This window comes from Ictidomys tridecemlineatus, chromosome 8 (genome assembly GCF_052094955.1).
Source record: "Ictidomys tridecemlineatus isolate mIctTri1 chromosome 8, mIctTri1.hap1, whole genome shotgun sequence".
NCBI lineage: Eukaryota > Metazoa > Chordata > Mammalia > Rodentia > Sciuridae > Ictidomys > Ictidomys tridecemlineatus.
The window spans coordinates 113,792,063-113,809,622 of record NC_135484.1 but is presented as its reverse complement, the minus strand read 5'-3'; the positions used below and the strand labels follow the sequence as shown (position 1 = coordinate 113,809,622).

The 17,560-nt window shown below is 51.6% G+C and overlaps 1 long non-coding RNA gene across 2 annotated transcripts; it reads left to right on the top strand.

Moving 5' to 3' along the window:
- Positions 1 to 10,252: 10,252 nt before the first annotated feature.
- LOC144366228 (uncharacterized) lies at positions 10,253 to 13,868 on the top strand. 2 transcript variants are annotated; one of them, XR_013425207.1, is made up of 3 exons: positions 10,264 to 10,575; positions 13,067 to 13,352; positions 13,560 to 13,868. It is a non-coding gene; the product is annotated as an uncharacterized LOC144366228 (long non-coding RNA). The 2 variants fall into 2 exon arrangements; XR_013425206.1 differs by lacking the exon at positions 13,560 to 13,868 and having other exon boundaries at positions 10,253 to 10,575; positions 13,067 to 13,355.
- The last annotated feature ends 3,692 nt before the right edge of the window (positions 13,869 to 17,560 follow it).

Sequence of the window (17,560 nt, the reverse complement as noted above, 5' to 3'; positions counted from 1 at the left end):
TCCACGGATGCAAACCCAGGCTGGAAACCCCTCAGCCTGAGGACAGTCAGCGGCCTACAGGAGACAGACAGCCCCTGGACTGTCACCCCCACCGCCATCGGCACCTGGTGAGCCTTGCTCTTTCTTCCTGGACTCGGGCAAGTCTTTCCTCACCTCCTCCAGAAGCTTCCTCACCTCTATCGTGTGCGTTGAGGGAAGTCCCTCTGCGCCTGCCCCTAAAGGAATGGGTCCCCTGCTCTGCAACCTTCCGACACTCTGTTCTCACTCCTTCCTGGTCACACCAATGCCAATGCCCATCCTCACTGGGGACACCTGACCAAAGCCAGCGCCTTCGCTCCTTCAGCTCCTGCCACAGCTCCCCAACCCACTGCCCCTTTATCCTCTTAGGCCTCCCCCACCATCCCTGAGCTCCTCCTTGAGGTGTCAGCCTTGGCAGGGGACACCTCCAACCACATGGCCACCCTCCACACTCCTGTGAAGATTTCCCTGCAGACCTGCCTCCTCCCTGCACAGTGCCACATCCCTCAGTCCCCAAGACCTCGGCTCCCCAAGCCCATTGTTTCCTGTCTTCTCGGGGCTAACACCCTCTGCCGCCAACGCCCCACAGGACAGACCCCAGTCCTGGCTGGTGAGAACCTGGCGGTACTGTCCCCCTAGTCCAGGACCTCTCCTCACTAATTGGCCGCTGTCCCAACACATCCTCTGGTCCCAGCCCTCACGCCTGCTCCTGTTCCCTCATCTGCAACCCAGTCCCAGTCCTTGGCCTCAGAGATGCCCTGTCACCAGTCACCATCCCGTCAGACCCTCCTCTCAGGATCTGTCTGCCTCCATGGGGACAGACCCCGACACCCGCCTCTCCACCCAGCTGACCTGGACAGTCCTTCCTCAGGGCTTCAGGGACAGGCCCTGTGCTCAGCCAAGCCCTCTCTCACGACCTGGCTAAGCCCACCCTCTCCCTGGTCCTCTGCCACAGCATGTGGGTGACCTGCTCCTCTGCAGCCCCTCCTGTGACCTCTCTGTGGGACACACCAACCTCCTCTTAATTCTCTAAATAAATTAGGCGACTGCACCTCCCCCTGCAGGCCCACGTGGCTCCAACCCGACTGGCCCACTTGGGACTCACGCTTGCTCCCCAGGTCCCAGCCACTCCCACTGTCCCTCGACAGCTCCTCAGGATCGCCAGTCCCCACTCAACGTGATCCTCTCTCCTTTCTGGGACTGGCAGTTATTTCCGCCTCTGGGTTCCTAACTTTGGAACCTCCTTGCTAAGTCCCTCTGCTTCTCATGGTGACGTTTCTGAACCCTTGGATGCTCACAGGGCGGGTCTACCTTTCCTCCCACCTCGGAGAAGACTCCCACGTGGCCTCCGTCCTTGATCACATCACCCCAGAATCGGGCTGCCCACCTCTGTCCAACTGGATAGTGGCTCAGCCTGCGTTTCCAAGGCCACTAACCTGTCTCAGCCCCCACATCACATGGCGGCTCCACACCCATGCCACCCCCACCCTCAGGACAGGGGAGCCCCCCGGCGCCCCCTAAAACCACATCCCAAGCCGATGCTCCCACCAAACTCCTGCACCAAGCTTCTCCCTTGGCGCTTCTTGATTTAGCAGTTGTCCCCCCAAACCCCTCAACCCGAGCCCTCGAGCTCCGCTGTGGCCGTCCCTTGCTGCTCCAGGGCTTTCCTTTCTGCCCCTCCCATTCCTGACACCTGGCCAGCCTCACACCCCACAGGTCGCCTAATCAGACGACAAGCAGAGCAAGTCCTTCCTGAGCCACCGACTCTCAGCGCCCTTTAAACCACAGCCGGGGGAGCAGACGCTCCGACTCCCCTGAACCCAGACGTGCAGGTCCACATCGGGGAGTTCCACAACGCCCCGGAGGCCACACTGAGGTCATCCCCCCCCCCGGACGCCCCACTCCAAGCTGAAAAGGGCAAAGCTCCACTCGTCACCCACCGTTCACCCCGTGCCCCCTCCTCGCTCAGGCCCCGCTTCCTCACTGGACCCCGAAACCCGAAGACCTGGAGGATGAGGACGCTCCCCCGAACCCGCATCTCTTTACTGCCCATCTTTCTCTTTCTGCCCGTCTCTCTCCCACCCCAACTTCTGCCGGGTCATTGTCCTCAGTGCCAGGACCTTGCTTGGTGCCCATCCCAGAGCCCTTCCCACCTGCTGGGTCTGGTCACCCTCCGAGCTCCGCTGATGTCGCCAGCCAGCCGCTTCCTACCAGGGCGGCACCAGAGGGCTCCTCTCCGTCCCCTGAGAAAACTGTTAGGACAGAGTCTGTGACCGGCCATCGACACATGCCCTCCGGTACACGGCTGCCGACCCCTTGCCTCGCACATCACTGTCCCCGCGGCAGGCCACCTCCTGTCCCCTGGGCTCCTCTCTGTGTCGGGGCCCAGGAGAAGGCGCCTGTGGCCCCCTCCTCCCTCTTTGTGGAACTGAGCCTTTCCTCCCCCAGCCCCATTTCTGAGCGCGTTGCCTGTGCGGGACCCACAGGCCACTTAGGAGAGCGCCCCTTCCCCGTGCCCTTTGGAGCGCCCTGTGACTAAACACCTGTCCTGGCTGTGCCCAGTGCAGGTCCACTAACAGTGCGCCTCTCTGAACAGCAGCCCTATCCCGTCAGTCCAGATCACTGCCGGCCTCCCCTTACCTGGGCACGTGTCCTTAAACCTCCAAACCCTCCACATTCTAATTGAAGAGCCCCAACTTCTGGACACAGTATTGGTCCCTCGGAGCTGTGCACTTAGCTGCCACCTTTACCTTTTACCAGGGTCGGACGTGGGGCCACAGTCGTCTCAACTACAGCCAGCAGTCTCCTGGCACCTCTCTGGCTGCCTCCATCATAACCAGGGAGCCTCTTCCTGGGTGGGAACAGCACTTACATCTGTTCACCACTCCCTGGACAGGAACGTGCGCCCTGGCCCTCCTCACCCCCCACCCTCAGTGGCCCATCCCAATGTTCACCCTACTTGGACCAAAACGAACTGCCCCTCTGGCTCCCCTCCTGGTGGGTCAGTGCACAACCACAGCAGCCGCCCAGGAGCAGCAGTAGTAGGAGTCTCTGCCCACCATGCTGCAGGACCATCCAAGGAAATGGCCTACAGCCTTCGAGAAATCCCCACCCAACTGTCCACGCTTCAGGACCAAACAGACCCATGGTGTTGACTGTCCTCCAAAACAGACGAGGACTAAGTTCATTAACTGCAGAAAAAGGAGGAATCTGTGCCCTTCCTACAAGAGACCTGACGCCTAGGGCACGGTGGTACACGCTTGTAATTCCAGTGGCTTGGGAGGCTGAGGCGGGCGGATCGCAGGTTCAAAGCCAGCCTCAGCAACTTAGTGAGATCCTGTCTTGAAATAAAAATAAAAAGGGATGGAGATGTGGTTCAGGTTAACCATCCTGGGTTCAATCCCTGGAGAGAGAGAGAGAGAGAGAGAGAGAGAGAGAGAGAGAGAGAGCGCGCGCTGCTGCTTTCACACAAACAAGTCTGGCCTGGTGAGGGATGGCATGAAAAGTCAAGAGACCAGGCTGCCAAATTCCATCAGTGCTCCTCCTAATGGATCATGGAGTGGGATGGTTTTCTCCCCTGGCTATTTTTCTTGGTTAGCCCCCTTCTCCTTCCCCGTTCTCTGTGTAACTGTGGCCTTGTGTGGGGCCCTCCGTGTTTCGGCTCCTCACCTCCACTTTACAGAGGACCATGGATTCCACTACCAACCAGAGGGTGCAGAGCATCCCCCTGCTGAGCTCCACGAGAGCTGCCCAACGCCAAGGCCTACAGGAGTCCTCGGACGAAGCCCCCTCCCAGCAGGAAGTAGCTAGAGAGACACGGACAGCCCCTCTCCCTTCACCCCTTTCTTATCAAAGAAAAAGAAAAAGGCAGGAATGTTAGGGAGAACTTGACACAGGCGACACGGTTCTGAAACATGTCCTCCACCTTAGAACAAGAGTCGCCTCCCAGTCACTGTGACTCAGCCTGACCTTAAACCCCAGGCAGTGCTCCATCAGCACGCAAAGGAAGGAGACTGCTACCTGGGACTGGAGTCCTGAACATACCACAGTGACCACCTCCAAGAATGGAGGTGAGGACCAAAAGGGCCCTTCCCTGACAACCCCGTAGCCACGACCTAACCTCAAAAATCCCCCCACTCTCCCACGGCCCTGTGTCTACACCCAGGCTGAACGCAGAAGACAGTGTCAGTCTCCGGCCCCGCTCAGCTGGTTTGTCCTGAATAAACCAGTGTTGGTGTAGGGCCTCCTCTCCTTCCCTCTCTCTATTTCCTTCACTCTCTTCTTTCCTCTCAGGAGGGTGGTTTTGAGTCTGCGACTCTAGCAAATGTCTACATGCAGATCCATGGAGAGGAGTTTATCCACCCTGACCCTCAGTGGGCTTTTATCCTCTTTGGCTATTAAGAAACTCAGAGGAACAAAACGACAGCTGATCACTTTGAATTTTTGTCCAGTAGTCATGAAAGACAAATGATCTTCGCTCTTCTCCCTAAACGGAGCCCTAACCCAGGGTACTCACGATGAGATACGAGGTCAAATTCAAGTGCCTAGGCTGTGGCCTCAGAATAGGGCTAAGATATTGGGTCTTCACAGTGAAGCCAATGACCTCTCTCTCCCCGCTTTTGGTACCGGGGATTGAACTCAAGGGCACTAGGCCACTGAGCCACATCCCCAGTCCTATTTTGTGTTTTATTTAGAGACAGGGTCTCACTGAATGGCTTATCACCTCGGCATTGCTGAGGCTGGCTTTGAACTCGCGATCCTTCTGCCTCAGCCTCTGGAGCTGCTGGAATTACAGGCGTGAGCCACCGTGCCTGGCTGACCTCACTCTCTTGAGTACTCTTACACACAGCTGAGGGCCACAGTCAGAGCTTCAGGGTCCCAGGGGAAGTCGCACAAGGCCATGGGTAGAAACTGGGGCAAGGCAGTGGGTCAAATCTGGGGCTTGGCCTCCAGCCAGATTTGGGATCTCGAGGGATTCACCACATATTTGCTAAGGAAATATGCAAGCGTGTCAATCTATGAGCCTCAGTTTCTTCATCTGCATAGTGGAGATGATGACCTTACTCAAGAGGGAGAAGCAGGAAGATTAGTACCGGAAACAGACTGAAGTGCCGGCCTTGACAAATGATGCTAAAGGCTGGAGGAATGGTGGGTCACTAAGCAGCAGAAAGTAGGAAATACGTCTCTCGGAGGCTTGGGAAGGGAAGAGGAGGTGCTGGGTGCAGAGGCGCAGGCCTGTAATCCCTGAGGCTCAGGAGGTTGAAGCAGGAGGATCCCCAAGTTCATAGGCAGCCTAGGCAACTTCGTGTCTCAAAATAAAAACTCTGGGGATGTAACTCAGTGGCCGAGCACCCCAGGCTCCAAGGGACCCTGCTCAGTGGATCCATAGGGTCCCCATGGCCTGAGAGAGTCACTCATTCATGGTTTCAGTCATAGTTTTATATTTTAAGATCTGGAAGGAAGTCTTGGACATCATTAAACCCCACCATATCACTTTACGAATGAAGGAACTGGAGGTCCAGAGAGAAAACAGCAACTGACCCAAGGTCATCAATTCTAACCTGCCATGGCTACTTAATTTGCTGTGGACTTGAGTGGGTCACATGCCCACGGAGCCTATAGTTTCCTCTGTAAAATGAGGGCTTTGGAGTATTAAGAGGTCTCAGTTCCCTTCACCTCTGCCCTTTACCTAGATTGAAATAATAGTTCTCTCTATCGTCCTGTGATTTAGTCACGACATTCCTCCCTCCACCTCAGTGCTCCTCCCAAAAGCCCAGGAGACAGGTCTGTCCGGGCACAGGGCACATGCCTCTCATCCCAGTGACTCGGGAGGCTGAGGCAGGAGGATCGCACGTTCTGGAGGTCAGTCTCAACAGTTTAGGTAGACCCTGTCCAAAATTTAAAAAGGGAGGGAGGAGCTGGGGATGTAGATCCATGGTAGAGAACCCTGGGTCCAATCCCCAGTGCCACACACAAAATTGAAAGAAAGAAAGAAAGAGAGAGAGAGAGAGAGAGAGAGAGAGAGAGAGAGAGAGAGAGAGAGAGAGAGAGAGACATTTGGGGAAAAAAGAAAAGAAAGAAAAACACATTTGAATGACTTCTGAGCTCACTGCTCAATTAATCTGAATCCGAGTCCTGAATTTCACCAGGAGTAAGGACAAGAAGGAGGGAGAGCCAAGGCCTAGGGGAAGCCGTGGGCCAGCCGGTGCCACCCCGCCTGGGAGCAGCCCCGTGACAGCGATCCCATGCCTGCAGGCCTTCCAAGAGCTGGCAGCGCCGCGGGGATAAATAAGGCCAGCAAGCGCACCTTACATGGGCATCCTGGCGGCCGCCGGAATCCCTGGGATTGCACAGCCCTGGGGAGGTCTTGGAGCAAGTGCACGTCACCTGCTGTGGGCACAAGTGTGACTGGGCTTCTGCAGCCTCTGTCTTGTGACAGAGGAATTTTTAAATGGAAGCTCTGAGCTCACAAAGAAGAAAATGTCTCCTTGATGTCACACAGTTGCTGCCAATTTATCAGCAGGAGCTAAAGGTCAGAGAGGGGGAAGCCACTGCCCTAGGGTCCTGTGCTGCGCCCTGAGATGGGGCTTCCCTTCCCTTCCCCAGGCTCTCCGCCAGCCATCCCAGCCAGCCCTGGAACTAGAGCTGTGTTTGCATTTCCAGGGCACGAAGCAAAGCGATCCAAACCCCACCTCCTGCTCCTGCCCTTCTCTCTGCTCACCCTCTCAGCCCCCCAGGCCACCACTCTCCACCGAACACTGTCAGGGACTCGGAGGGGCCCTGTCCTGGGGGTTCTTCCCTGGGGTCACTTAAAGGGTAAAACCAAAAATTGTGTGACATTCTTTCAGATGTTGAATAACTAAATGCAGTGGTTAAAGAACTATAGCTGGGGCCGGATGGGATGGTGCACGTCTGTCATCCCTGCAACTGGGGAGGCTGAGGCAGGAGGATCAAAAGTTCAAAGCCAGCCTCAGCAATTTAGCAAGGCACTCAGCAACTCTGCAAGACCCTGGTCCAAAATAAAAAATAAAAAGGGCTGGGGATGTAACTCAGAGGTTAAGCACTCCTGAATTCAATCTCCGGTACCAAAAAAAAACCCTAAATCTGGGAATCCCACTGCCTGGGGTCACAGTCTGGTTCTACCATTTCCTACTAGTGTGACATCTACAAATTACTTAACCTTTGTGAGCTTGTTTCCTGACTTAGAAAATGAGGATGGTAAGAGTACTATTGGTGGCAGTAGCACATGCCTTTATTCTTAGTTAGGATCCCTTGAGCCTAGGAGTTCAAGGTTAGCCTGGCACCACAGCATGGTCCTAAGGATTCGGTATGAAGCAGTGACACAGAGCCTGGACGGTCAATGTCAGCTTGGAACCAAAACCCAAAGCTACCACTGAGCCATTTGCTCAATCCCGAGTCTTAGTTTCCTCATTCATCCGACAGGGATGGGCACAGGTAAGGATCAAGAGCCCTTAACCTGGCACCTGATGCTGGAAAACAAACAGTGGTTGCTGGGATGACAATCTCTAGCCACTAAACTGAGCTGCAGGGAAACCCCTTCCCAAGGCTGACACCAGTGTTTGCCCCCCTACAAGTCCTGACCTAGAGTTGCAGAAGAAACATAAAAAAACACGCAGAGAGTCAAACATACACGCATAAAACTTTTTTTTTAATCTACCTTCATTTAAAAAAAATTTTTTTTTTAGTTGTAGTTGGACAAAATACACTTATTTTATTTATTTGTATGTGGTGCTGAGGATCCAACCCGGGTCCTGCCCGTGCTAGGCTAGGCTAGCGCTCTACCGCTGAGCCACAACCCCAGCCCCTCCCCTGCATAAAACATTTTTTAAAAATTCCTTTTAGAGGGCTAGGATTGTGGCTCAGCAGTAGAGCACTCGCCTAGCACGGGCGGGACCCGGGTTGAATCCTCAGCCCCATATAAAAATAAAGATGTTGTGTTGTGTCCATCTACACCTAAAAATAAATATTAAAAAAATAATAATAAAATTCCTTTTAGAACTGTGCACAGTGGCCCACATCTGTAATCTCAGCCACTGGGGAGGCTGAGGCAGGAGGATCATAAATTCAAAGCCAGGTTCAAGAATTTAGCAAGCTGGGTTGGGGATATAGTTCACTTGGTAGAGTGCTTACTTTGCATGCACAAGGCCCTGGGTTCAATCCCCAGCACCACATACACACACACACACAAAAAAAAACTTAGCATAGGCCCTGAAAAACTCAGCAAGACCCTGCCCCCACCTTACCCCCCAAAAGGACTGGGATATGGCTCAGGAGTAAAGTGCCCCTGTGTTTTTTGGTACTGGAGAGTCCAAAAAAAAAAAAAAAAATGGATAGGAAAAAAAGAATCGATTGAGGTGACAGCAAGAAGACCAAGGGTTGGGCTGGGGATGTGGCTTAAGCGGTAGCGTGCTCGCCTGGCATGCGTGCGGCCCGGGTTCAATCCTCAGCACCACATACCAACAAAGATGTTGTGTCCGCCGAGAACTAGAAAATAAATAAATAAATAAATAAATATTGAAAATTCTCTCTCCCCTCTCTCACTCTCTCTTTAATAAATAAATAAAAGAGGAAAAAAAAAAAAAAAAAGAAGACCAAGGGTGGAGAATAAAATGACAAGTAGGAAGGAGAGAGCTGGGTGTGGTGGGGCACACCTGTAATTCCAGTGACTCTCGAAACTGAAGCCTTGAAAGTTTGAAGCCAGCCTGAGCGACTGTAGTGAGACCCTGTCTCAAAACAAAAATAAAAAGGATTGAGGATGCGCTCAATGGTGGAGCGCTCCTGGGTTCAACCCCAGGACCACAAAAAATAAAAAATAGCCAGGCACAGAGGCACACCTCTGTAATCCCAGCTGTTTGGGAGGATGAGGCAGGAGGATCCCAAGTTCAAAGCCAGCCTCAGCTACTTAAAGAGGGACTAAGCAATTCAGCATGACCCTGTCCCGAAATACAAATTTAAAAAGGGCCAGGGATGTGGCTCAGTGGCTAAGTGAGCCTGGGGGGTTCAAACCCTGGTACCAATAAACAAACAAACAAATGTAGGTGAAACAGGCTGAAAAGAGAGCAGTTGAACAGGGCATGGTGGTTCACACTTGCCTCTGGAAGATGAGGCAGGAGGATCACAAATTGGAGGCCAACCTCAGCCATGTAGTTTCAAAATAAAAAAAACAGTTGGAGCTGGGTGAGGTGGTGCACACCTGTAACCCCAGCAGCTCAGGAGGCTGAGGCAGGAGGATCCTGAGTTCAAAGCCAGCCCCAGCAACAGCAAGGCCCTAAGCAACTCAATGAGACCCTGTCTCTAAATAAAATACAAAATAGGGCTGGGGCTGGGGCTCAGTGGTGAGTGCCCCTGAGTTCAATCCCTGGCATCCCTACCCCCCCCCAAAAAAAAATAGTTGGGATGTGGCTCAGTGTAGAGCAGCGCTGGGTTTGATCCCCAGAGAGGCACCCTGCGGAAGGGCGGGAGTGGGGTGGGAGGGAGAGCTGAGCTAAGAGTAGAGTGGAGAGGCCAGGTGTGGTTCAGGTGGGCTGGCCCAGTGTGCCGAGGCCTGGGGTTCCATCTCCAGCACTAGGGCGTCGAGGTGCGCAGGAAGGCTTCCTGTCTGGGCTCCTCTGTCTACCTGCTGGAGCTTCACCCCTGCAGTCTGCACCTCACAGTGGCCCCAACAGGTGAGCCCCAGCAGAACACACCCCATCTCCTGGGTTTCCTGGTCTTCAGCGTCTTTCCACCAGCCTTTCCTTTTTCCTTCAAGACCAAGGTGTGGAGGACCTGACAGCAGCTCACAGGTTTCAGCCCTCCAGGGGCCATTAGTATTTTGAAAGATCTGGAGATCTGACATAGTCTATTCTGTAAACATTGGCTAAGGCGTTCAGTTAGGCCTGTCCAGCTGCTCACAAGCACCCTGGTCCTGTCCCCCCAGGCAGCGACCTCCCAGAGGCTTCTTATAAGAAACCCTGGAGGAGACTGGGCGCTGTGGTCCTCACCTGTACTGTTTCAATCCCCAGCCCAAACAAACAAACAACAACAACAACAACCAACCCTGGACAAGGGTGGGGCGGCTCTCCTCGCCCTGTGCCCCACAAATCCAGCAATGACCATGCGCTTATTCATGCCTTACCTCCTGCCAACCAATCTACCCCTCCTGACAGCCCCCCTTGTGACCTTACCCCGCCTACTACTCCAGTTTCATTCCACGTCCTCCTTGGTCCTGCCCAAACCCTCAGGGGTGGGATGTGTTCCACTGGGGCCCTGCCCCCACTCAGCAGCGCTGGCTGAAAGGGCCCCAGGGTGCCAGTCTGACCGGAGGGGCGTGTCCACAGGAGGACCTGGCGCAAGGTGGCTGGGGTGAAAATCTGAATCATACTCAACAGGGCAGCCAAATTCCTATCTGGAAATCGGGGCAGTCTGAAGGGCGAGGCCGCACTGTAAACAGAATGAGTAAGGAGGTCAGAAGCTGGTGGGGACCAGAATCATGTCTAGATGCAGCTTAAGGAAACGGAAATGGTACAGGACTGAGGCTGTGAATTGAATGATAAGAAGGTACCGGACACTGGCTGCTGTGGGGACTTGGGGGTGGCCTTGGGGAGAGCAGCCTTCGAAATCTCTCTTTCCTCTGGCTGCCTAGAACCCAAGATGCCAAATGCTGGTGGTTTTTGCTGTGTGTGTGGAGTCTCCCCAGCTGCCTGCGGTTTCAAGCCCCTCTCTGGCCCCTGGGCACGGCAGAGTGATTTGTCCAATGCTCCATGGTGGTCGGTGTGGAAACAGCTGGATGTCCCCACCTAGCAGGGGCTGTGCTAGAACTGGCAAGTGACCTCAGATCTCCAAGTCTCAGATTCCTTATCTGTAAAGCGAGGATAATGGCAACACTGCTTCATCATAGTGTTATATAATAACAACACCCGGGTGAGGATGAGCCCAGCAAATATTTGTAAAATGCTTAGACCGGTGCTTGGCACAGAGCAAATGCTGTATAAGTGTTAGCTCAATAAAAAACAAGGTGCCCAGCTGGTAAATAAGGCCAGTAATCCAAGTCAGCTATAATTGCAACATTGGAGTCCTTAGGTCCCCCACCACTAAGGTCAACAGCAGGCTACCATGGGCTAAGCTGACCACAGAATTTTCAGAAATTAATTTTCATTTCGGCTAAGAATAGAAAGGTAGGTTGTTGACTTATTTCATTTGGGCACACCGGAAATATCACTGCAGTTACTCCCCTTACCTGTTCTTAGGAAACCACTCAGAAATCCAGAAGTACCAGTTCAAATATAGTACCTGTCCAAATTTAATAGGCCTCATTAAAAAAAAAAAAAAAAAAAAAGTCAGCCAGGCATAGTGACACAGGCCTATAATCCCCAGCTGCTCAAGAGGCTGAGGCAGGGAGATCGCAAGTTCTAGGTCAGCCTGGGCGACTTAGGGCGATCTTGTCTCAGAATTAAAAAAATAAATAAGAGGGCTGGGAATGGAGCTCAGTGGTAGAGTGTGGCTCTGAGTTCAGTCCCCAGCACCAGTAATGCAAAACAAAAACAAAGTCCAGGGCTTGCTTGGGGTGTAGCTCAGTGGTAAAGGCCCTGCCCAGCAGGCAGGAAATGTGAGCGGTCCTGGGTTCAATCCCTAGTACTGCAAAAATAAAGAAAGAAGAAATAAAAAGTCAATCTTAGAAAATGACTATGAGTGTCAAAAGGATCTGTCTGGATTTAGGCAGACTCACTGGAGTCTAGCAAGGTTCAAGGTTATATATAGCTGCCCTTGGAAGAAAAGGAGTCCTGAGGACACAATGCAAAGAGGAGGGAATATATTTATTTTTCTCCAAACTTATTGAGGGTGGTGGTGTTTGGCAAAGGAGAAAGGAGGGGGAGAATGTGAGTGTATGGTTTGTTAAATGATAAAAAATGGAGTCAAATGTATTGTAATAGCTCCGTAGCAATTCAAAGAGAGACCAAAAAGTCTGTTTCCTCTAGCAATCTATCAACCAGAAATCTTTATTAACTGAACCTCTCACTAGACTACTAGATGGCACTAATAGATGGTTGAAAATGATGACCCTGATACACTGCAAAATCCTAAACAGCTTTCTGAAACAGGAGGGAAAAAAGATTCAATGAAGCTTGCAATGATTGGTGACAAGCAGATTTTATTGTCTTCTAATTTTTTTGAAAACAAGCAATATTTTTGTCATCTTTAGTATGTGATGATTTATATGCCACCTAATAACTCTCTACCCACCATAATATTAGAACAAAACATTGCTCAATTATGGTTGGTATCAGGGTTTAATAGAAATTCTTTCTCTCTCCACCGCCTGTAGCCCTCTTTGCTGGGTTCCGTTCTCCCACCTGCTCTTCTTCTTGCCAGAGCGGGATTTCATTTGGGGTCCAAACTTGACCCAGAGGCCCTTCCCCAGCGTTTCTTCTTCCCCCAGAGGGAGGGTGTCCTTGGCCTTAGGAAGCACCTCCCCCACCTAGCTGAAGTTCCCCACCCCTGGGGAGGGCCTCAGGGTTGGGTGCTTCCCCCTGAGAGAAGGGACATGGGCCCCGGGTAGAGTTTTTAAAATACGCACGACTCTGGAGAGGAAAGGCCCGCTGAGAGCCAGGCGGGGACAACCGAGTGGTGTGGAGCACGTGGCTTAAGTAGAACAGAAACAGATCCGGCCTGGGCGCCCCAGGGACGCCCCAGACACAAAGCAGAGCTCAGGCTGCGCCTGGAGGGCGCGGATCCTGCAGCCACCCCGGGGCTCTCCCGCCTGGGCTAACCACCTTCCCCGGCCCGCTGCTCCCCGCCTTGCGAGAGCCCCAGAGTTGGGGCTCTGCATACCACAGAGGTCAGACTCAAATACAGTCCATACATGGACTCCATTCTCGGGTCACAGGATTCGGTCAACAGCAGGGACGGAGGAGGGTCCCAGCACCCGCGTCCCTACCCCACTGGGACAGCTCTGTTTGTAAACACCGGTCACTTGGTAACACCCCCCGTGAGCGCGCCCTGGGGCCGTTATTCATCACCCACTAACCTTAAACCAACTTCATCTTCGCAGGGCCTCCCCCACCCCCAGAAGAGAGGAAATTCCACAGCTCTGATGTGATGAGAAACGTGATCTGCGCGCCCAGCCCTCCCGCCGGCCTCCCTCGCCGCCGGCTCCCAACCTGGGCGTCCCCGGCCCCTCTCCCGAGCCTCCCGCCCCGTCCCCACCCCCTGCCCCTCTCCCTCCGCGTTTTACACTGTGTAACCCGATAGGCTGGAAATGTCGCTTCTTTCATCTTCCATTTCCCACATCCTGAAAGTTTGGAGAGGAGAAGCCCACCCAGATAAAGGAATTCCAAGTATGTGCGCCCCCCTCCTCCTTGAACTCCATTCACAAAGCAGATTACTAATGGCTCCGGGCTCCGGGGAGGCCCCCCGCTCCCCTCCCCATCCCCACCTCCCAAAGAGTTGACTCATTCCACGTCCTCACTCCTCACCCGCACAAAAGCCCAAGTCCACATGCTTAGCACCCCAAATTAACTTTTCCCTGGGCTCTGCTCCTTCAGCTTTCAAACCTCACCCGGATCGGGACTGAGCCGTGAGCAGAGTCTGACTCCCATTCATCTGTCTCCTCTTAAGCGCCTCCAAACAGAAAGTGCTCAGGGAAAAATGCGTCAATGGATCAGGGAGAAAAGATACAAATGAAACAAGGGACGCTTCAAAGCTGAGAGCTGAGGTCTTTGGGAAAGATCAGAGTGTCCTAACCCCAAGTCCCTGGCTTTCCAACAGATATTGTATTAAACCCAGAATAAGAGGTGCTTTATTTGAGGTGATGGGCAGAGAATAGAGGCTCTGGTAAAGGTTTTTACTTTTATTATTATTATTATTATTATTATTATTATTATTATTATTATTATGTGTTGCTGGGGCTGGAACCCAGCCAGTGCTGTAACCACTGAGCAGCATCCCCACTCCCTCTCCCCATCCCACCCCCATTGCTGGGAATTGAACCAGGGATGCATTACGAATGAGCTACATCCTCAGAACTTCTTATTTTTTTAATTTTGAGACAGAGTCTCACTAAATTGCAGAGACTGCCTCCTTAATGTCTGGGATCACAGACGTTTGTCACCATACCCGGCTTGGTAATGTTTTTAAAAAATTGTCTTAGTGATTATGAAATATGCCAACAGGTCAGCTCTTGGGTTCCCTGTCCTGAGTTCTGTCACTGACAGGGACACAGAGGGCAGAGACACCTTCTCTGACTTCCCCCTCAGAGGTTAGGAAGTAACCGCTGAGCATCCTTTTCCATGAAGGATGATTAGCTATCTTATCCATCCTTCCAGGAGGGTGAGAAAGCCATTTTGAACCTGTGCCAGCTCTGGGAAAATTCCCTGAGTTCACCAGCTCTGTGTGAAACAGGATTTCCTGCATCAAGAAGTGCTCCCTTGCCTGTTATTAGGGAATGTGTTTCAGAGATGACTAATCCATATTATTTTTGCAATTCAGGATTGTTAGCTACTTTGCTCAATGTACTAGCGTTTGACCAAAAACAGGATAAAGTCTGGGTACATGTTAGTGCACAGGGTCATGCATTTAATGGGGCTCATTATTGCCCAAGAAGCCTCCTGGAATTCCAAGAAGAATTCAAGAGGCCAGAGTTGGAAAATGCAGAAAAACAATGATAAGAAACGACAGACTGTGGCAGAACAGCCACACCGCGCGGCTTCCCAGAGCATCCATATGCTGCTGGGGGAGAAATCAGTGCTTCGGCTCAGCTCCGAACTTCCTATGTTCAGGTAAATGCAGCCTGCACCTGCCGTCCAGCAGGTCACCGGCTTCTATGAAGTCAATGATACAACAGTGCCTGCAAAGGCAAGTACTAATCTCTCAGGACCTCAGCTTCCTTATCTCTAAAACACTGGGGTTAATTTAACCCTTGCTGATCAAAGCACAGCCCCCATATACCAGCAGTAAGGCTTGACTTGTTAGTTTGGGATTTAACTAGAAATACCCCCTAACCTGCTGCTGTTTTGTACATAGGATTGAACTCAAGGATACTTAACCATTGAACAACATCCCTAGCCCTTTTTAAATTTTTTAAAAAAAATTTTTTTTGGTACTGAGGATTGAACTCAGAGGCGCTCAACCACTGAGCCGCAGCCCCAACCCTATTTTGCATTTTATTTACAGACAGATCTCTGAGTTGCTTTGGGCCTCAATAAGTTGGTGAAACTGGTTTTGAACTTGCAATCCACCTGTCTCAGCCACCCAAGTCACTAAGATTACAGGCATGTGTCACCTCGCCCAGCAGGCCCTGGGTTTAATTTCTAGCACCACAAGAAAATAAAGTAAAATAAAAATAGACAAAATAGTAATAATAAACAAACATGTTCCAACATCAGCTTTGATAATTGGCAACTCAGGGCTAACTTTGTTTCACTTGGAATATTTATCTGAGGTTCCTTTTACAGTTAGGGAAACTAAGATATTTAAATACATCTTACCAAGTAAAAACATTATGGAAAAGCTTCCAGAAGTCCTGGTTTATACTCCCTTTCTTCTGATCATCTTAACATAAAGAGATTTTTGTGGCAGTAATATCAGCGGCTTGGGAGGGTGAGGCAAGAGGATCACAAGTTCAAAGTCAGCCTCAGCAATTTAGCAAGGCCATAAGCAACTTAGCAAGACCCTGTCTCAAAAAAAAAAAAAAAAAAAAAGGCTGGAGATGTGGCCCAGTGGTTGAGTGCCTCTGGGTTCAATCCTTGCACTCCCCTAAAAAAAGGCAGGAGTGGGAGATGGGGTGTGGTGGTGCACACCTGTAACCCCAGGTACTTGGAAGGTGGAGTCAGCATTGCTTGTTGAAGGCCAGCCTTGGCCATTTAGAGCGACAGCTTGTTAAATAAGAATATCAATGGTCATTCTTATTCAAACTCAGAACCAGGTCAGGAGGCTAAGCAGTAGACAAATTAAGAGCACGGGGCAAGGCCTATTTCGAATGTAGAAGACCTTGAGGCTCACCTGTGAGAACCCCTCCAGCCATCTCCTTTGTCCCAACAGTGGAAAACAGAGGTGGAGGTGAACCCAGATGGAATTACAGGAAGGAAGGTGGGGGTGAGCCCAGATGGGAGTTATGGGAGGCCACAGCCTCCAAACTTTTTTCCAGGCCTATTTTACATACATTTTGCTCCGTGCTGTACGCAGAACCATATATAAACTCCTAAACTGGCGCACCAAAATGTTTTCTTTTTTCTGCTATGAGGCCCCCTCCCACATGGGAGTTTCTTACCTCTTCTGGCTTAAATAAATATTACTCTGTTTATTCTTCCCTCCCATGACGGTCCATGGATTTTATTCTTCAAAATTTGTGAGACAAGAACCTGGTGGAAACTGGGGAAACAGGGAATCTATTCTCACCTCATAACTCTGGTTTCATTGTCTCCAAACAGTAAATTTAAAAAAAGAGGCTGGGGGTACAGCTCTGTTTTAAAGCACCACTGGCTTCAATCCCAGCCCCCTAGCCCCTCAGAAAAAGACACTGGGAGCAGTGGTGCACGCCTGTGATCCCAGCAACTCCGGAGGCTGAGGCAGGAGGATGTAAATTCAAAGCCAGCCTCCTCCGCAATTTAGCAGGGTCTTACCAATTTAGCAAGATCCTGCCTCTAAATAAATATCTGGGGATGTGGCTCATTTAAGTGCCCCTGGGTTCAATTCCCAGTACCAAAAAAGAAAAAAGAGGAGGTTTTTGTGCCCTGAGTGTGTTGTAAGAGAGAAGGTAGGAAAACACCTCCGGGCAATGAGGATAGTCTTCTGGCCTTTGCTTTACTCTTTAACCTAGTAATAAATCTCTCAAAGCTCGCTTGGCATTCAGAATATCTTGTAAACAGCAAGGTCTCCCCTCATTGGTGACAGGAATGCAAGTTTACTGAGTGGACCAGGAGCTGCTGTCCCCAAGGCACGGTCCTGCCCTTTTCACCTATTGGCTAATTATAATGGCTGAATCTCAGGCCTCGGACAGGCGTGCTCCAGAGGTGGAGGGCGGGCGAGGGAAGGCAGAACCCAAGCTGAGAAAAGAACTCTGCAGTTCCAAAACTCAGCACAACAATCAAGGGATAAAGCGGTAATTAGGCCTGATTATCATGCAAGGCAGCCCCAGTTCAATTGGAATGTAGCCGGAGAGACGGGAGGCTGGTTGGAGAGTTTGCTATGCTGGAGACACGCTTTGATGTCTGCAGGGAAGGCTGTTTCATTCAGCCATCCAGCAGCCCCCACCCCCCCAAAAAAAATGCTGCAGGAGAATATGAAACCCTCTCAATACAGCATATGGCCTGCAGAAGTAGAGAGCTAGTGCCCGGGACTGAGTTCTCCTTGAGTGGGTGTGTGTGCGTGCGTGTGCGTGCGTGTGTGTATATGCCTGTTTTTCTCAGATTTACTGCTCCAGCCTCTTGGATCTGTCAGAAGACTAGAAAAAAAGAGAAGAGCTCAGGGGCCAGCTATTGACTCGCCACCCTTTGTGGAGCGGATTCTTGTGGCCAGGGAGACGGTGGCTAAGCTCAGGGCAGACTTT